This window comes from Trichechus manatus, unplaced genomic scaffold (genome assembly GCF_000243295.1).
Source record: "Trichechus manatus latirostris isolate Lorelei unplaced genomic scaffold, TriManLat1.0 scaffold00188, whole genome shotgun sequence".
Lineage (NCBI taxonomy): Eukaryota > Metazoa > Chordata > Mammalia > Sirenia > Trichechidae > Trichechus > Trichechus manatus.
The window spans coordinates 4,809,886-4,825,848 of record NW_004444124.1 but is presented as its reverse complement, the minus strand read 5'-3'; the positions used below and the strand labels follow the sequence as shown (position 1 = coordinate 4,825,848).

The following is a 15,963-nucleotide window of genomic DNA, read 5'->3' as shown; positions in this document are numbered from 1 at the left end:
TGGTCTGTATTTTCCATGAATTTGTCTGCCTTTTCCATGGATTTGTCTATTTTTTCCTCATGTTTGTCTGCTTTTTGCTTCAACTCTTGGATAATTCTGTATATTAGAGATTTGAATTTCCTATCAGGTAGTTCTAATGCCTTTTCTTCTACTGGAAAGTCATCTGGTGTTTTATTTTGGAAGTCTACTGGAACCATCCTGTCTTGTTTTTGTAAATGTTTTGATATTGTCTGCTATCTTTGGGGCATTCGGTAGTTATTTTTCTCGTTTATTGATTGTTTCATCCTTTTTTTTGTTTTATTTGGCTATGTCTGAGCAGGCAGGTAGTGTGTTCTTTGTTGTTTGCTTGTCTGTGGGCATGATACTTTTCACCTCCTTCTCCAATTGGCAGGGTAAGTTACTCAGATATGGTACAACAGGGCAGGTCTAGCTGAAGAGGATTTGCTGGGATGGGTTGTTCGTGGCACTTACTACGGCCACTGGGGCAGGCTGGTAATCAGTGCAGGGTAGGTTCCGGTAGGCCATGTGTGTGGTGCTTGGTGGTGTGATGTTCAGCGCACGGTGCAGGTAGGCAGGATGGAGGGGGAGACTGTGATATGTGGAACTAAGATAGGTATGGGAGAGAGGAGAGAGAGGAGAGAAGAACAGGAGCCAAAAATATACAAACAAATAAAAAAGAGTGCTACAGGAGCTTGCCATTGGAGGGGAGAGATGAGAGACTATGAAATGGAGAAAAACAAAAAGGAGAAGAAGAAGAAAAAAAGGTAAAGAAAAGAAAAAAATGAGTAAATAAAAATTAGAAAGAAAAGCTCCTTGGGGTTCCCACCTGTGTGGTTACGAGGTCTGAGGAAGTTGCTCCCAGGCTGTGAAGTACAGCTTGGCTCAAAGTTGTAGAGATGTCACTCGGCTCCAGGTATTCAGGGGACAGGAAGAGAAGGAAGGTGTAGAGAGATGAGAAACTAAGTAATGAAGGAAGACAAAAAGGGAAAAGAAAACAAAACAAATTTTTAAAAAAGAGCAAGAAAAATCCCCCCCAAAAAAACAGAAAAACAAGAAAAAAGAAATGCTCTCAAGGATCCTTCTGCGTGTCTGCGCAAACTGAGAGGGTAGGTCCCAAGCCACGCAGTACTGCCTGGCTAGAATGGGTTCCCAATTTGAGAATAGAAAAAGAAAACAAAGAAACAAACAATTCAATACAAACAAACAAAAAGCCCCAGGATCCCACCTGCATGGTAGCACTGGCTGGGAAGCAGTCTTACAATTGAATGGCGTTTCACAGCCTTTCAGGAAGAAACAGAGATGGTGCACGGAGCCAGGTATTTGAGAGAAAGGAGGGGAGGTGGTGAGAGGTAAGGAAGAAATCTAAAGAGTGGAAAAAGCAACACCAGCAGCCAACAAATGGCATTTAGGGAGCTGGCCAGTGCAGGCAGGTGGAATCCAAGTGACACTGGGGTGAAGCCAATTCTTCCTGGCCAAGAGACTGTGGCTGCAGGAAGCAGAGGAGGCCAAGTAGGGGTGAAGAAGGGTGGGGGGTGGGAAAGTGTCTATCACTGGTTACCAGTTGTTCTGTCTCCTTCTGGAAGCTCTGTGAAGCTGCTTTCTCGTACCCCCTGTTCACTGGTCTCTGATAGGAGTCCATTATGGCGGATCCATGCTGCATTAGCTGTTAGGGGACCTCTGCATGTATCTCTCCTCACTCTCTGTTCTCTATCAGTTTCTTAATCCATTCTGTGCTTGGCTGAGTTCTTTATCTCTTCATTTGATGCTTAGAGTTTAAGGATTGCCGTTTTCTTTGTTTGGCTTAGTTTTTCAGATCTTTGCTGTGGAGGGACGGCATGGTGCTTCTGCCTATAGCGCCATGTTGCCTGGAAGTCCAGAGAAAAAATTTTTAAAAAAACCGTTGCTATCAAGTCAATTCCAGCTCATAGCAACCCTGTAGGACAGAGTAGAACTGCTCTATAGGATTTCCAAGACTACAGTCTTTATGGACACAGACTGCCACATCTTTCTCCTGCAGAGTGGCTGGTGGGTTCGAACTTCCAGCCTTTCAGTTAGCAGCTGAGCACTTAACGACTGTGCCACCAGGGCTCTTTGTAAAACAAGAAGGGGATGGAAAATAGGAAAGAAATGATAAGAAAATTAGAAGACTAGCCTGGGAAATTCAAGATTAGATTACAGGTATCCCCTGCTTTTTCAAAGTTTGCTTCACACCACTTCACTTTTACGAAAGACCTACATTAGTACATGGTTTCACTAACTGAAAGAAATCTGAAGATTTTCACTTCCACGAAAAGAGACGAAAAGCAAAAATATTGTTCAGCAGGAGAGCCACAGCCTTTCTCACTCCTCTTGAGTAAGCAAGACATTCCGGAAAGTGTCTACATCAATGTGTTTGCCGCCATTTTACATAGCGGCTTGACCAAGCTCCTCCTTTCAAACTCCCCCACGCTTATTGAATGACCCAGCCACATCCAATCAAATGCCTGGTGACATATAAATGCACCATGCATCTCGAGATCCTAGCCTCGACTTGTCGCCCCCAGTGCATTTCTCTAACTCATCCCTTGGCAGGTACAGTTAATATAAATCCCACTCTTCTTTAGGATTCAAACTCCAGCCCTTCAACCCAGCCGCATGGGATATTGCCAGCTAGGCTACTGGGCCTACCGTCATCACCACCACCTCTCAGCCTTCCCGTGTGCTCACTGTCTTCCTGATTGGCGTAATTGAAACCACACTATATGTGTATTATTTCTGCTTTATATAGGCTTTAAATTAATGGTAATTGTTCTTCACTTAATGCTGTTTCAGCTTACGAAAGGCTTCATAGGAGTGTTCTACTTTCAGATAGCGAGGGAAAGCTGTAATAGGAATTCTACAGAGAAGGAATTGAAAAAGAGCTGAGAGGAAAAACATGATCATATAAACATAAAGAAAAATGAGGGAAGAACATGATATAATTCTGTATGGTGGAGTCCATCACCTTCTTACAATCAAATGCATGATTTAGCTGTTTTGAAAAGTAATTGTCCTAGTTCAGTTCCTTAGAAAACAGACTGAACAGAAGCATGTTGGAGAAAGAAGGAAGCGGGGTCGGGGAAAGAAGTTGAACTGGGCAGTTGCCAGAAAGGTCTCAACCAATCCAAGAGGGCTTCTGGGACTTCTTGGGGGCCCTTCAGAGATGGCCCAAGTTGAGGTGAGGGGGCCAAGCCTTTGTGCACACAGGCTATCCCCAGGAGGGGCTGTGATTTGGGGTGAGGCAGCTCTGAGACAGGGGCTCAGCTCCCAGCAGCTGGGGAAATCAGTGCCACAGTCCCGAAGTGGGATCCGGGCTGGCCCACGGGGCATTCACATCATTAGTTAAATTACAACGTTCTAGTTTTAACTTCTTCGAAGCCTTTGAATACGTACATGGCCAACAAGCTCTCACATACTGCATTGTTTATAGGGGTCTGCTGCAGAGAGGGTTTGTTCAGGCCGCGCTTACCTCCAGTGAGCAGGGGGTGGGAGGTGTGGGGCCAGCGAGCAAACGCAGCCCCAGTGGGCAGAGAGGCGGCAGTGGCTGCCCTTGTCCAGTGCCGCTTGTGACAGGAGCGTGGACACTCTCAAACTCTAGGGTGCAGCATTAAAAAGCTCGTTGTAGCTGCACATTCAGTCGCATTCTCCCTATGAATGTTATCGGTCATAATGCTGCCATTTGCTATTGCTATGTTTGACCCCCGTCAATCTCTCCTTGGATTCTGAATTCGAGCAGAGAAAAAGATAGTGTTATTTATCAAGACTTTCAGACCTCTACTATGTAGTTGTGCTTATTCCAAGAGAATCTAAAACATTTGATTATAAAATTTCAAATTTACAAAGGTGATAATGAAAAGTATTTGCATTTTAAAATGGTTTTTCAATTTACAAAAGATTTATCATCTAATGTCACATAATCAACTTTCTTATTAAGTATCATCCCAGTTAAAAAAATCAAATCAATTTCTCATTCATTACCAAAACTGTCATCTTTACATCCCATTTATTCAATGGTGCCTGTTAAATTCACCATGCTTGTAAGGTGAGTAGGAGAGAAGGGAGCAAATCCTGTGTTCTCCAACACCAGCTAAGGTGCTTTGAGCACACACACACACCCACGCTCACACGCCCATGCACACTTGAGAAGTAGATATTGTCTCCTCCTTCCATATAAGGAAACAGGCTCAGCCGGTTAAGAAAATGGCCTGGCCTCACACAATGAATGCAGCAATTGCATCTCCTGCCGCCTGACAGCACATTTTCTGGAGTTTCACATCCAAGCTGTTTCCTAGGAAACCACCACACAGCCTCCAGGACTGTCTGCACAGAAAGGAAGGAAGCGGGGAGCCCCCCAGTTTCTCCTCTTCCCCTCATTTCTTGCATTCATAATGCTGCAGCCCTTTATCAGGGTGCCAGTGCTGAGAAATAGAAAGCCCCAAAGCTTGTCAGTGGGGTTGTAGTTCAGATTAGATATTTTTACTCACGGAAGGACAGATTCATTGAGAATCTTGTCTGGGAGAATGTGAGCCTGTTTCTATTTTTATTCTCTCCTTTGCCTTTCCCAGGTCTCTCAGCTTTTGTCCTGGCCCAAGTGCCCTTCCCAGCTGCTGCTAGCGAGTGCTTCTTATTCAAACAAGCCTGGGCCCCTTGAGCATCTCGTAGTCCTGCCAGAGTCTGTGCCATTCCCTTGACTATGTTATTCGTTCAACTTGTAAGTTTTAATTTTTTTAAAAAATTAAGTTTTAAAAGTGCTTTTTAAAGAGTTAATGATTGGTTCTTGGCCTAGAACATAAAGCAGATTTCCTCATAACTGGCCTAGAGTTAAAAACTAGACTAAGTGGTCCAGTGAGTTACTATCTTGATGATGTTCTCATTAGAAATGCAGTCTAGTACAGAAAGGATAGAATGTGGTAGAAACACCACCTTTAGTAAAAGCCATCAGTTAAGAATACATTTCGTGAAGCAAGCAGTTGAGTTCTAATTGCTTGTGGACCCAAAAGAAGGGTTATTTTTATCTTGTGTTTTCTTGTTCTCACATTTTCAATGCTTAATTGTTTTTCACATTCAAAAGGGCGTTTTATCTGAGGAGCCGTCCTGTGGCAGGAAGTGGAAGGGAGTGCTGTCTGGAGATTAAACTGCAGAAATGGACTGTGACTCTTCTGGATTCCTGTCATGGTTCTGCTTTCATAGCCTCGAGGAAGTAACTTGATCAACCAGAACACATACAGAGCCGCCATGGCTGGCCACTGTGCATAATTAGCAAGATCATTAAGAAACCTACCAAATCCATTGCATAGCGACCGTACTGGACAGAGAAGAACTGCCCCACAGAGTTTCCAAGGAGTGACTGGTGGATTCAAACTGCTGAACTTTTGGTCAGCAGCCGAGCTCTTAACCACTGCACCACTAGGTACCCTGTATGTTGATGCTTGTGCAAAATTTAGCTGTACATGAGTACACGGCTCAAATGGGTAAGTGCATGAACATTACATGATGATGTCCAGCTGTCTCCTAGACTGTAAGATCTTTTAGGGCAGGAGCAGTATCTGTCTTATTTATATTTGTACCCCTGGTGTCTGGCACAATAAATATTTGTTGAATAAATAAATATATAAAATTTAAAATGTGGAATATAGAATTCTGAAGATATTTGAATTCTAGAGCAGCCAAGAATTACACACATTAATAATGTCATTGTTTGTATAACTTAATGATATTTGTAGATCAAATATAGCAGACTGATGTCCAATGCACAGGGGAAAATGCTTGGTTAATGGTACAGCATTATAAGTACGTGGTTGTTCAGTGGTGAAATTCTACCTTTCATGCAGGAGACCCAAGTTTGATTCTGGGCCAATGAATGAGCCTCATGCACAGCCATCACCTGTCTGTCAGTGGAAGCTTGCATGTTTCTAAGATGCTGAACTGGTTTCAGTGAAGCTTCCAGGCTAGGAAGAAAGAAGTAGGATTAGGAAGAAAGGCCTGGTGATCTACTTCTGAAAATCAGCCAATGAAAACCCTATGAATAACAACGGTCCAGTCTGCAACCAATCATGGGGATGGTGCAGGGCCGGGCCTTGTTTGGTTCTGTTGTGCATGGGGTCCCCATGAGGCAAGGGCTGACTCAACGGCAGCTAACAACAACAACAACAATATATCTATTACGGATCGAATTGTGTGCTCCCAAAAATACCGAAGTGCCAACCTCTGGTACTTGTGAATGTGACCTTGTTTGGAAATAGGGTCTTTGAGGATGTTATTAGTTAACATGAGGTCAAACCAGAGTAGGGTGGGTCCTACTCCAATCTGAGTGGTGTCCTTATAAAAGGAGAGGAGACATAGAGAGACAGTTAGAGGAAGGACAGCCTGTGAAGATGTATCTACAAGCCAAGGAACTCCTGGGCCCCCAGGCACTGGGAGAGACAAGGGAGGCTCTTTCCCCTACAGCCTTCAGAGAGAGCACGGCCCTGCTGACACTCTGAAGTCAGACTCCCAGCCTCCAGAACTGTGAGACGACAAATCTCTGTCATTGTCAGCGACCCCCTGTGTTGTACTTTATTACATTAGCCCTGGGAAACCAATACAATGTTTACACAGGTGAGCAAGGACCGGGTGCTAATATCAAAGAATGAAACTAACAGTTGTGTTAGAGCGGGGAGGGGGGAGGGAGGAGGGGGTTTGAGTAGTTTTTTTAATCTTGTGTTCCATTCTGTTTTTAATAAAAATAATTTATAAATGGGTAATACCCCTGCAAGGCAAGCAAACGGAGGCTGTTTTAAATATAACAGAAATAGCACTACATGGAGAATAACTCACCTCTGTCCACATGGAGTCTATATTTAAGGAAGTATGTATTGATTTTATTAAAGTATCGGGATCAAGAAGAGACGATGGAAGTAACAGATCCTGTGCCACGGGCCCTGTTTCCAGAAGCCAGTCAGCAGGAAAAGCATGGGCAGGGAGGAGAAGACTTATGGAGATAAAGAATGTAACTGCCATGACAAACAGCATAAACATACAAGAACGGTAGAAGATCAACTTGAATTAGAGGAATATGTCTCTTACGTGGTCTATTTGATGCTTGGAGAACTGTAAATATACTCACTTTAAGGGCAAAAAGAACAGCATGGGTGCACCTGCAGATCCTACCAGTTGCTGTAGAGTCAGTTCTGACACAAGGCAACCCCATTTGTGTCAGAGTAGAACTGTCCCCTGTAGGATTTTCAATTGCTGATTGTTTGCCAGATCTTTCTTCCTACATGCTCCTGGGTGGACTCACACCTCCAACCTTTTCGTTAGCACCTGAGCACGTTAACCATGTGCACCACCGAGGGACTGCCTACAGATCCTAGAATATCCCAAGTTATAGGTTGGATTCAAAGGCACAGTGATAATTTAAAAACAATGCCTCCCGATAACATATAAATGCTACTCATCCTCACTTGTAATTAAGAAATGTAAATAAAATGACAGTGAAATATTATTTTTCATCAGGTTGACAAATTTTTTTAATTTGATAATATGAATTATGAATTTTCAGTACATAAACTCAGATGTATGACAATTAAAAAAATTTTTCCTAACATTGACCTTGATTTCTACCTTGAGTTTCCCCATTCTGTTTGGCAGAAACAACTTCCACTTCAATGTGGGTTCATCTCTGTCAATTCAGAAGACCCTCAGTGAGTTCAGGGTTCTCACCCTCCCCACTTCTCCCCAAGGTGAGTCTAAGTTGTAGAAGGTATATGCAGGGCCAGGGAAACTGAAGAGAGGGGTGCCCTGCACTACAAGAAATGTTAAGGGAAGTTCTTCAGGCTAAAGGAAAATGATAACCCGAGTAAAATTCAGATCTACACAAAATAATGAACACTGGAAACGGTAAATATGTGGGCAAATATAAAAGCGAGTATGAGCAGAGAAGGGAAATGAAAAACACATCTTTGTGTTCTTGCGCACATGCAACACACACACACACACATACCAAATAAGATATGGATTAAATTCTAAGAGCCTAGCAGCCACTTCATCAACTCCAGAGATGCCAAAGTGGCTGGCGGTACTAACATAACTTCTAGACTGGAGCCAACATTGGCGAGCGCTCCAGGGACCCCAGCTACTACAAAAAATGCAATTCTGTAACCTGGAGACTCCAGCTAATTTCTGGACTACGTGCTACCCTCTCTGTCCTCTCTACCACCTGCTTGACAATGGAAAACCCATTCCAGCCCTGCCCCATAGCATAGACACTAGCCCAGAGGCTTTTACGTGATGATACATGAAGGAAGGAAAGGAGATGGACCAGCTAGTCTTCCCACACTGCCAATAGTTAGACTGTAGAAGGATTATGACATGGTCTCCAACTCCTTCTGTAGGTTACTTTTCCCTCTGACTGCATAACGTTTGCTGTGTACACTGTCAGCTTCAGGCCATTGGATTTTACCTTTTCCCTTAACTTGGCCACTAAGAGTCTTAAGAAGATGTGTTATGTAAAATGAAGCCTAAGCTGGAATATGCTGCCACCCAAGATGGTTCACACGTGACCTAGAAAGTCCAGTAAACTAGTCAGTCTCTGATTCCAGTTTCTAGTCCACTCATCTATACTTACCATCATTCCCAGATTATCCTCTGCAAGCTATCACTCTAGTACCATGTTACCACCCTGTTCAAACTCAAAGCTCTCCTCTGGTTTACCATTGCTCTTACACAGAGAGAATGGTTGCCAAAGTGTTTGTAATGAGGGCCTAGGGTTGGAGGAAGAAAGGAAAGAGCTAAGGATCAACAGAGATGATGGACCACTGGCTGAGACAAATGTCAAGTATTCTTGAAGAAGCTGGAGGACCAACATGTCATTTCCACTCTTGCTGTAGGAATTTTAAATAGTTCTTATTTCAGATCTTTGAATTACAAATGTAAGCAATACCAAAATATCAAAAGTACAATAAAATCTCCCTTTCCCCTTCCATTCAGATATGTGTCTCAATCCCCACATTATAACATGCACATTCCTTCTTAATCATGGCCCTGGAAAGATGATGTCGTGGAAATTTACAAGTTTGCCCAGCAAAGCTGAGGGCTTCAAACCTTCATTATGTTACAGCTTTGCTGATTCTCTTTTATAAGGTAGAAAATATCTTTATTTTGTGTTGTTATTGTGTTTAATGTGGTTTTTGAATGGGGATTGTGATTTCAAGAGAAGAGTAAGCACGTCACATATTTTCCAAACAATGTCTCATAAAAAGAAAGAATGGATTTTTAGCAATTTAATCCCATACAAGTAAAATGGTTAAAATAGCTGCCAAATTAAGAAAGACTAGCTATTTCAAGCATTAGGTGAAGCAAGATAGAACTGGTTTCAGGAGCTGCAGAGGGTTTGGATGCCCTTTTCATCTCATTATGTCCAGCATTGAAAGATTTCCAGGGTGGGAGCAGATCGAAAGCTCCTAGCACAATCTCTTTCTAAGTGTAATGTGGTGGTTGGTAACATCAGTAACATGTCCTGCTGTCCTTCTTTGTTTGCCTACTTGTATTCTCCTCACTGCATCCTGATGAGGTTTTATGGGTTCTGTGCCGACAGCTGGGCTGTAAAATGTTACATACCGTGGATGACGTACGTTCACCAGGGAACATTCTTCATTCCACAGCAGTCACCAGCCCTGCTCTTTGCCAGCTGCTGCGAGGTCAAAGCTAACGACTTGGAAGCAGGATGAAGTCCATGGACATCTCAGATGGGAAAACCTGCAGGCAAGAGTCCCACCAGGTGGCATAGTACTTAGAACAAAATGCAGTTCAGCAAAATGTGTTGATGTGGAAAATGACTAAGACGTTTCTCTGCGCTTGAGAAACTGAAAGTTTAGTAGAGAAAGAAGCAGACAGATATTCAGTGTAAAATAGAACCAAGCACAAGTTCCTGTGGGGGCACAGAAAGACTTCCTGAAAGAAGTGGCGGTGAGCTAGGTCTTGGAGAGACAGACAAGAGGGTCAGAAGTAGGAAGAAGGTTTGAGGCAGAGGGAGAGAGCAAGAGCCAAAGCTGAGAGTCTGGGCAGCAGGAGATGGGGGAGTGGGCAGCTGAGAAAAGTGTCCATTGTTGAGTAGGGCTTGAGGTAGGGTGAGCTGCAGAAGAGGGTATAGGTCTAGTTGCAGAGGGTATGAAATACCATGCTGAGGCACTTGGACTTTATACTCTGGGAGAATGGGAGAGCTGCAAGACGAGTAACAGAGCTCTGTTTCACTTCAGATAATCACTCCGGCCCCAGCACGAAGCATGATTGGAATTGTTCTTTGTAGCACAGTGTCTGTTTCGTGGTAACAGTTGCTGTCGAGTAGATTCCAACTCATGTCGATTCCATGTGTATCAGACTAGAACTGCACTCCATAGGGTTTTCAACAGCTGATTTTCTGGAAGTAGATCACCAGGCCTTTTTTCCCAGGTCCCTCCGGGTGGACTTGAACTTTCAAACTTTTGGCTAGCAGCTGAGCATGTCAAATGTTTGCACCACCCAGGTGATGTGGTAAGTGCTCAATAAATTTTTGTTGAATGAAGGGTCAGTGAAGAAAGGAAAAAAGAAATTGCCTTTAATAGGCCTAACAGGCTTGCGGCAAAAATCTCCAGACAGGCAGGGTGGAGGAAGTTGACACAGATGTTCTAGGCACTACTGTAACTGTGTTCTATTTTGGTTTTGATATGCTATATAGCCTATGAGAAGGGAACAACTAATTCTGGGATCTCCAGAGCTCAAAGCATTTCTAGCCCCACCCCAAATCTATTGAACCAGAATCTGCATTTTAACAGGATCCTCCGGTGATGAGCAGACCCTTGAAGGTTTCAGGAGCCTGGTCTAGACTCAGAAGCTCTCCCCTGAGCGCTGAGTCATCAAGAGAACTTGGGAGAAGTGAGAGGGCTACGAAACCCACATTTTCCCAGTTCTCTGCTTGAGGGTAGAAGTGGGGTCACACTAACAGAAACCTATGGTTTCTCCAACTCTGCCTCCACCCATAATTATAAGACCAAACTATTTGGTTGAACCATATGAAAATGCCAGTATTCTTTGGATTTGACCCACAGAAACAGCAATTTCCTATGGTTCGACCTAATACATTGGGGAGTCAGTCCCCAGGGTGTGACTCATGCGTGTCCAAGAGCCCAGCTAACTAGCTCCATGTGGTGCCACCATCTTCCTGCTCTTGACCAGGGTGCCAGCTGTGGCTTCTAGGTAGAGACAGGCACCCTGTTTAAGAGGTGAGACTTCTGCATCACCTTTAATGTTATCAACAATCACAACATCAACAACTGATAATTTCAGACACTGCTGTGTACCAGGCACTGTTCTGAGTGCTGTATTTGTATTTAACTTTATGAAGTAGGTATAATGATCATTCCTATTTGCAGATGCAGAAACTAAAGCTCGGAGAGGTTAAGTAGCTTGCCCAAGTCACACAGCTTGTAAGTGGAGAGTCACGGGCTTTTCGTTTGGACCCAGGGGTAGAGCTGCTTGATCCTCCAAGTATTAGAACTTTCAGCAAAAGAGCTATTTTCATTTATTGCTGGACACATGAGCTAAAAGCTAGAAAGCACTCAGAAGGAACTGGAGACTTGGTAGTTGGTTTAAAATTAGTTAGGAGAAGTACGGTGTGACAGGAATCTGGCTATGGCCATGCCATGGAGCTGTGGGTTAGACGGGTGTCAGGGAAGTATGATATTCCTGGGAAGTATGACATGCCCACCAATTCCCCGTAACCTCCAACCATTGTGATCCACAGGGTTTTCATTGGCTAATTCTTGGAAGTAGATCGTCAGGCCTTTCTTTCTCTTCTGTTTTAGTGTGGAGGCTCCACTAAAACCTACTCAGCATCATAGCATCACACAAGCTTCCACTAACAGATGGGTGGTGGCTGCACATGAGGTGCATTGGCCAGGAATTGAACCCAGGTCTCCTACATGCAAGGCAAGAATTATACCACTAAACTATCAATGTTCCCCATTTCGGTTTTAAATTTTAAAAAGGTACAGGAGGTGTTGTTATCTTTTGGAACTTAGAGGAGTTCCTCAGCCCTTGCTGTGATGGCTTCTCACAGAACCTGAGGTCCAGAAGTAACACCCAGAGGCCGGGGAGCAGGAGGAAGCCCTCACATATTACCCCGCCCTGTGAAGCGTAAACACATCCCAAAGTTGTTGACTAGAAAAGGAGAAGGAAGAGGACTCAGAGTTCAGGAGAGAAGTGATAGCAACCTTCCCAGTTGCCCCTCGCCTCTACCCTTCTGGTCCCCTGACATACTTACACTATGATGCTGAACAGGTTTCAGGTGAGCTTCCAGACAAAAACGGACTAGGAAGAAAGACCTAGAGATCCACTTCTGAAAATCAGCCAATGAAAACCCTATGGATCTCAATGGTCCAGTCCCATTGTGCATGGGGTCACCATGAGTTGGGCTGACTTGGATCACAACAGTCCTATTATGGGATGGCGCAGGACTGGGCAGCAGTTAGTTCCGTTGTGTATGGGGCTGCCATGAGTCAGGGGTGACTCGACAGTAGCTAATAATAGCAACAACAACAAAAACCAGAATACAAGAATCAACTCTTAAAAAAAAAAGTGCTGATGAATAGAAGTGAGACGTACGCTGGTCCTCTGTGATGAAGAGCTGCTCACAAAGGCCACTAGGGATAAAGCTGGGCATGGGCGGCTTGCCCTCTTGCCATGCCAACACACACACGACCTTTCATGAGAGTGTGCAAACAGAGTCCTGACTGCCAGCTGCCGAGGGAGGAGCCAACGGTGAGCCTGCTTGGCCGGGGACTGAGCCACACAGTCAGGCATGTGTGGGCTCCCAGAGGGGCTCCTCTTTCCCAGAGAGGAAGAGATAGGAGCGAGACCAAGCAGCAGCCACAGTGCCTTCATCGCAGAGAACTGTCACAATTGCTAGGGGAGAGGAAAAGAAAGAAGTGGCCAGGCTGTGGTGGTGCACTCGGTCCCTAGCTGCATTTCTTTCACCATGTCGTGGCTGTTTCAAGAGCCATTGTTTAAATCAGTCCACCCGCCTACAAGGACCCGATTCTCATTAAACCTTCTAGTTTGGAGAATGGTGAATGTCGCCTTCGCTGTGAAAACTGCCCTGATTTCAAACCAGTGAAAATTGATTTGACGTCTTCTCAGTGCTTCCATAACATCTTCATAGTGTTTACCACAGTCAGATTGTACTTAATTGTGTTTATATTTGTCTTCCCCACTAGCTTGGAAACTCCTTGAAGGCTAGAGGATGCTTATTCTTATTTATATTCTTAGCACAGTGTCATGCACATAGCAAGTGTCCAATAAATGTTTGTTGGAGTAAATGGATAATGAAATAGAAACATGGATAGTGGAAACTATCAGCGACTTTAGAAATGATCTGATTCTGGGATACTTGGAATATTGTGGTAGAGGTACTATAGTTTTGAATCTCGCTTAACCATCCTTCCCTTTTCCCAACCTCAAAAACAAAAACAACAACAAAAAAAAAAAAACAGAAACTAACCCTATGAACTCTCAAACTAAAAAAATCAAAATCCCCTTTCAGAACAAGCCTTACAGTGAAGAAAAACTGCTGGAAGCAAATTGCAAAATAAGTAGGATAGAGACAAAGGAAAGAAAGAGGGAGGGAACATTGTAGTAGATCTCAGTAGTAGAGCCATTTGATCAATACATCAAAGTTACCCGTCAACCAGTTGCCATTGAGTGGATTCTAATTTATGGTGACCCCATGTGTTGCAGAGTAGAACTGCTCCACAGGGTTTTCATTACTGTGACCTTTCAGAAGTAGACCACCAGGTCTTTCTTCTGAGGTGCCTCTGGGTGGGTTTGAACTGCCAACCTTTCTGTGAGGCCTTTTTTTTTTTAAATCAATTTTTGAAAACAACAGAAGAGGGAGCTATGGAGCCCTGCAACCCTTAAGACTATCGTGGCCTAACTCTTCCTTCTAAAGCTATAGGAAAACTCATTTCCCTTAAAAATAATCAAATCCCATACAGAATTATTGGAGCCCTGGAGGTACAGTGGTTAAGAGCTTGGATGCTAACCAAAAGGTCAGTTTGAATCCACCAGCCACTCCTTGGAAACCGTATAGAGCAGTTCTACTCTGTCCTATAGGCTCACTATGAATCAGAATCAGCTCGACGGCACTTAACAACAATAACAACAACATACAGAATTATTAATAAAAAAAGAATTAGGAGCAGAACAGTGTCTCTACCAATGACAGAAGCATGCCAGAAAGATAACAATTCAAACAAATGAAAACTGTAACGTAAATTTTTAAATAGCTAAAAAAAGAGAGAGAAAAAAATTAAGGAAAGGTGGCCCCTGGATGCCCTTTTAATGCAGTAGTGAAGTCACTCCTGAGGTTCACTCTTCAGCCAAAGATTAGATGGGCTCATAAAGCAAAACAAGACTAAATGGGCACACCTGCCCAGGGGCAAGGACTAGAAGGCAGGAGGGGACAGGAAAGCTGGTAATGGGGACCCCAAAGTCGAGAAAGGGAGAGTGTTGACGTGTCATGGGATTGGCAACCAATGTCACAAAATAATATGTGTATTAATTGTTTATTGATAAACTAATTTGCTCTGTAAACCTTCATCTAAAATACAATTAAAAAAAAAGAAAAAATTAAGGAAAGGATAACAGATATGAAAGAACAAATACATCAAAATTAGAAAAACTCTGAAATGAGATTCATGGAGAAAAAACTTAAAAGGAAAGGAGTCAGAAAAGAGGTAGAAATAAACAAAAAATCATAAATGAAGTCCAAACTAAAAGGAATACAAGAACAAATAAACAGAACAGAAGTGAGGACCTATGCTTTCAGCCAAGATGGGGCAACAGGAACTGGATTTATCCTCCTGTCTGAAACAACTGGGAAACTGGGCAAAATACATGAAATAATGGTTTTGAGGACATTGGACATAAGGCAATGAATGACAGTAGCCCCTGAGAAAAGGGAAACAAATGAGGTTACCATATGTCTCAGTTTCTTAGTGCTGCTATAATAGAAATACCACAAATGGGTGGCTTTAATGAATAGAAATGTATTTTCTCACAGTTTAGGAGGCTAGAAGTCCAAATTCAGGGCACCAGTTCTAGCGGAAGACTTTCTTTCTCTGTTGGCTCCAGGGAAAGGTACTTGTCTCTTTTAAGCTTCTGTTCCTTGGCAATACTCATGTGGCATAGCATCTGTCTTCCCTCATCTGTGCTTCCTTCTTCTGTGTCTAATCTACTCAAAAATGATTGGCTTAAGACATACCTTACACTGGCATGGCCTCATTAACATAACAAAGAAAACCCTATTCCCAAATGGGATTACATTTATAGGTATAAGGGTTAGAATTTATAGCACATATATTTGGGGGGACACATGTCACTCCAGAATACTATACAAATGCCCCAATTTACTACCTAGAGACAGTTCCCAAGCTGCAGGGCAGGGAGGGGGAACCCAAACAGAGCTGGTGTTCTCACTGAATTGAGAGAGAGAAATCATAATTCAGAGAGCCCAGAATTACGGGGCAGAATACATGAGTGGAAGGAACTGCACACAGAGAGACAGGGCGAGTTGTCTAGAGGGCTGCAGAGAGGTCCTCTAGAGTCTTTGACTGAGAACTGATATGCACATGCAATATAAGACACTACCTGAAGATAGGAAAAGAGCAACTGGAAAGCAACGGGCCAAATGATTCCTAAAGGTCAGCCAGGGCTGGGAATGGTTTGTGTTCCCATCAGCTAGAAAGGAAACACCTCATGATCCATGGGGCATTGCCTTAATAGTGTGGTTAGATTATTCCCAGATCAAAGGCTGTTTTGGACCTGCCCTAGCAATGCTTAAAAGCAAGTTTCAAAAAGACCCATTGCCGTCAAGTGAATTCCGACTCATACTAATTCCAGGTAATATAATTGTGTGCCAGAACAAAGTCCAAT

The 15,963-nt window shown here is 43.4% G+C and overlaps 1 long non-coding RNA gene across 1 annotated transcript in view; it reads left to right on the top strand.

The window, feature by feature from the left end:
• The window catches only part of LOC111822653 (uncharacterized), a 16,616-nt gene extending 10,927 nt beyond the window's left edge, over positions 1 to 5,689 (top strand). Inside the window, exons 3-4 of the long non-coding RNA XR_002825794.1 lie at positions 4,584 to 4,729; positions 5,090 to 5,689. This is a non-coding gene — a long non-coding RNA (uncharacterized LOC111822653). The remainder of the gene's footprint in view (positions 1 to 4,583; positions 4,730 to 5,089) is intronic.
• Positions 5,690 to 15,963: the final 10,274 nt, after the last annotated feature.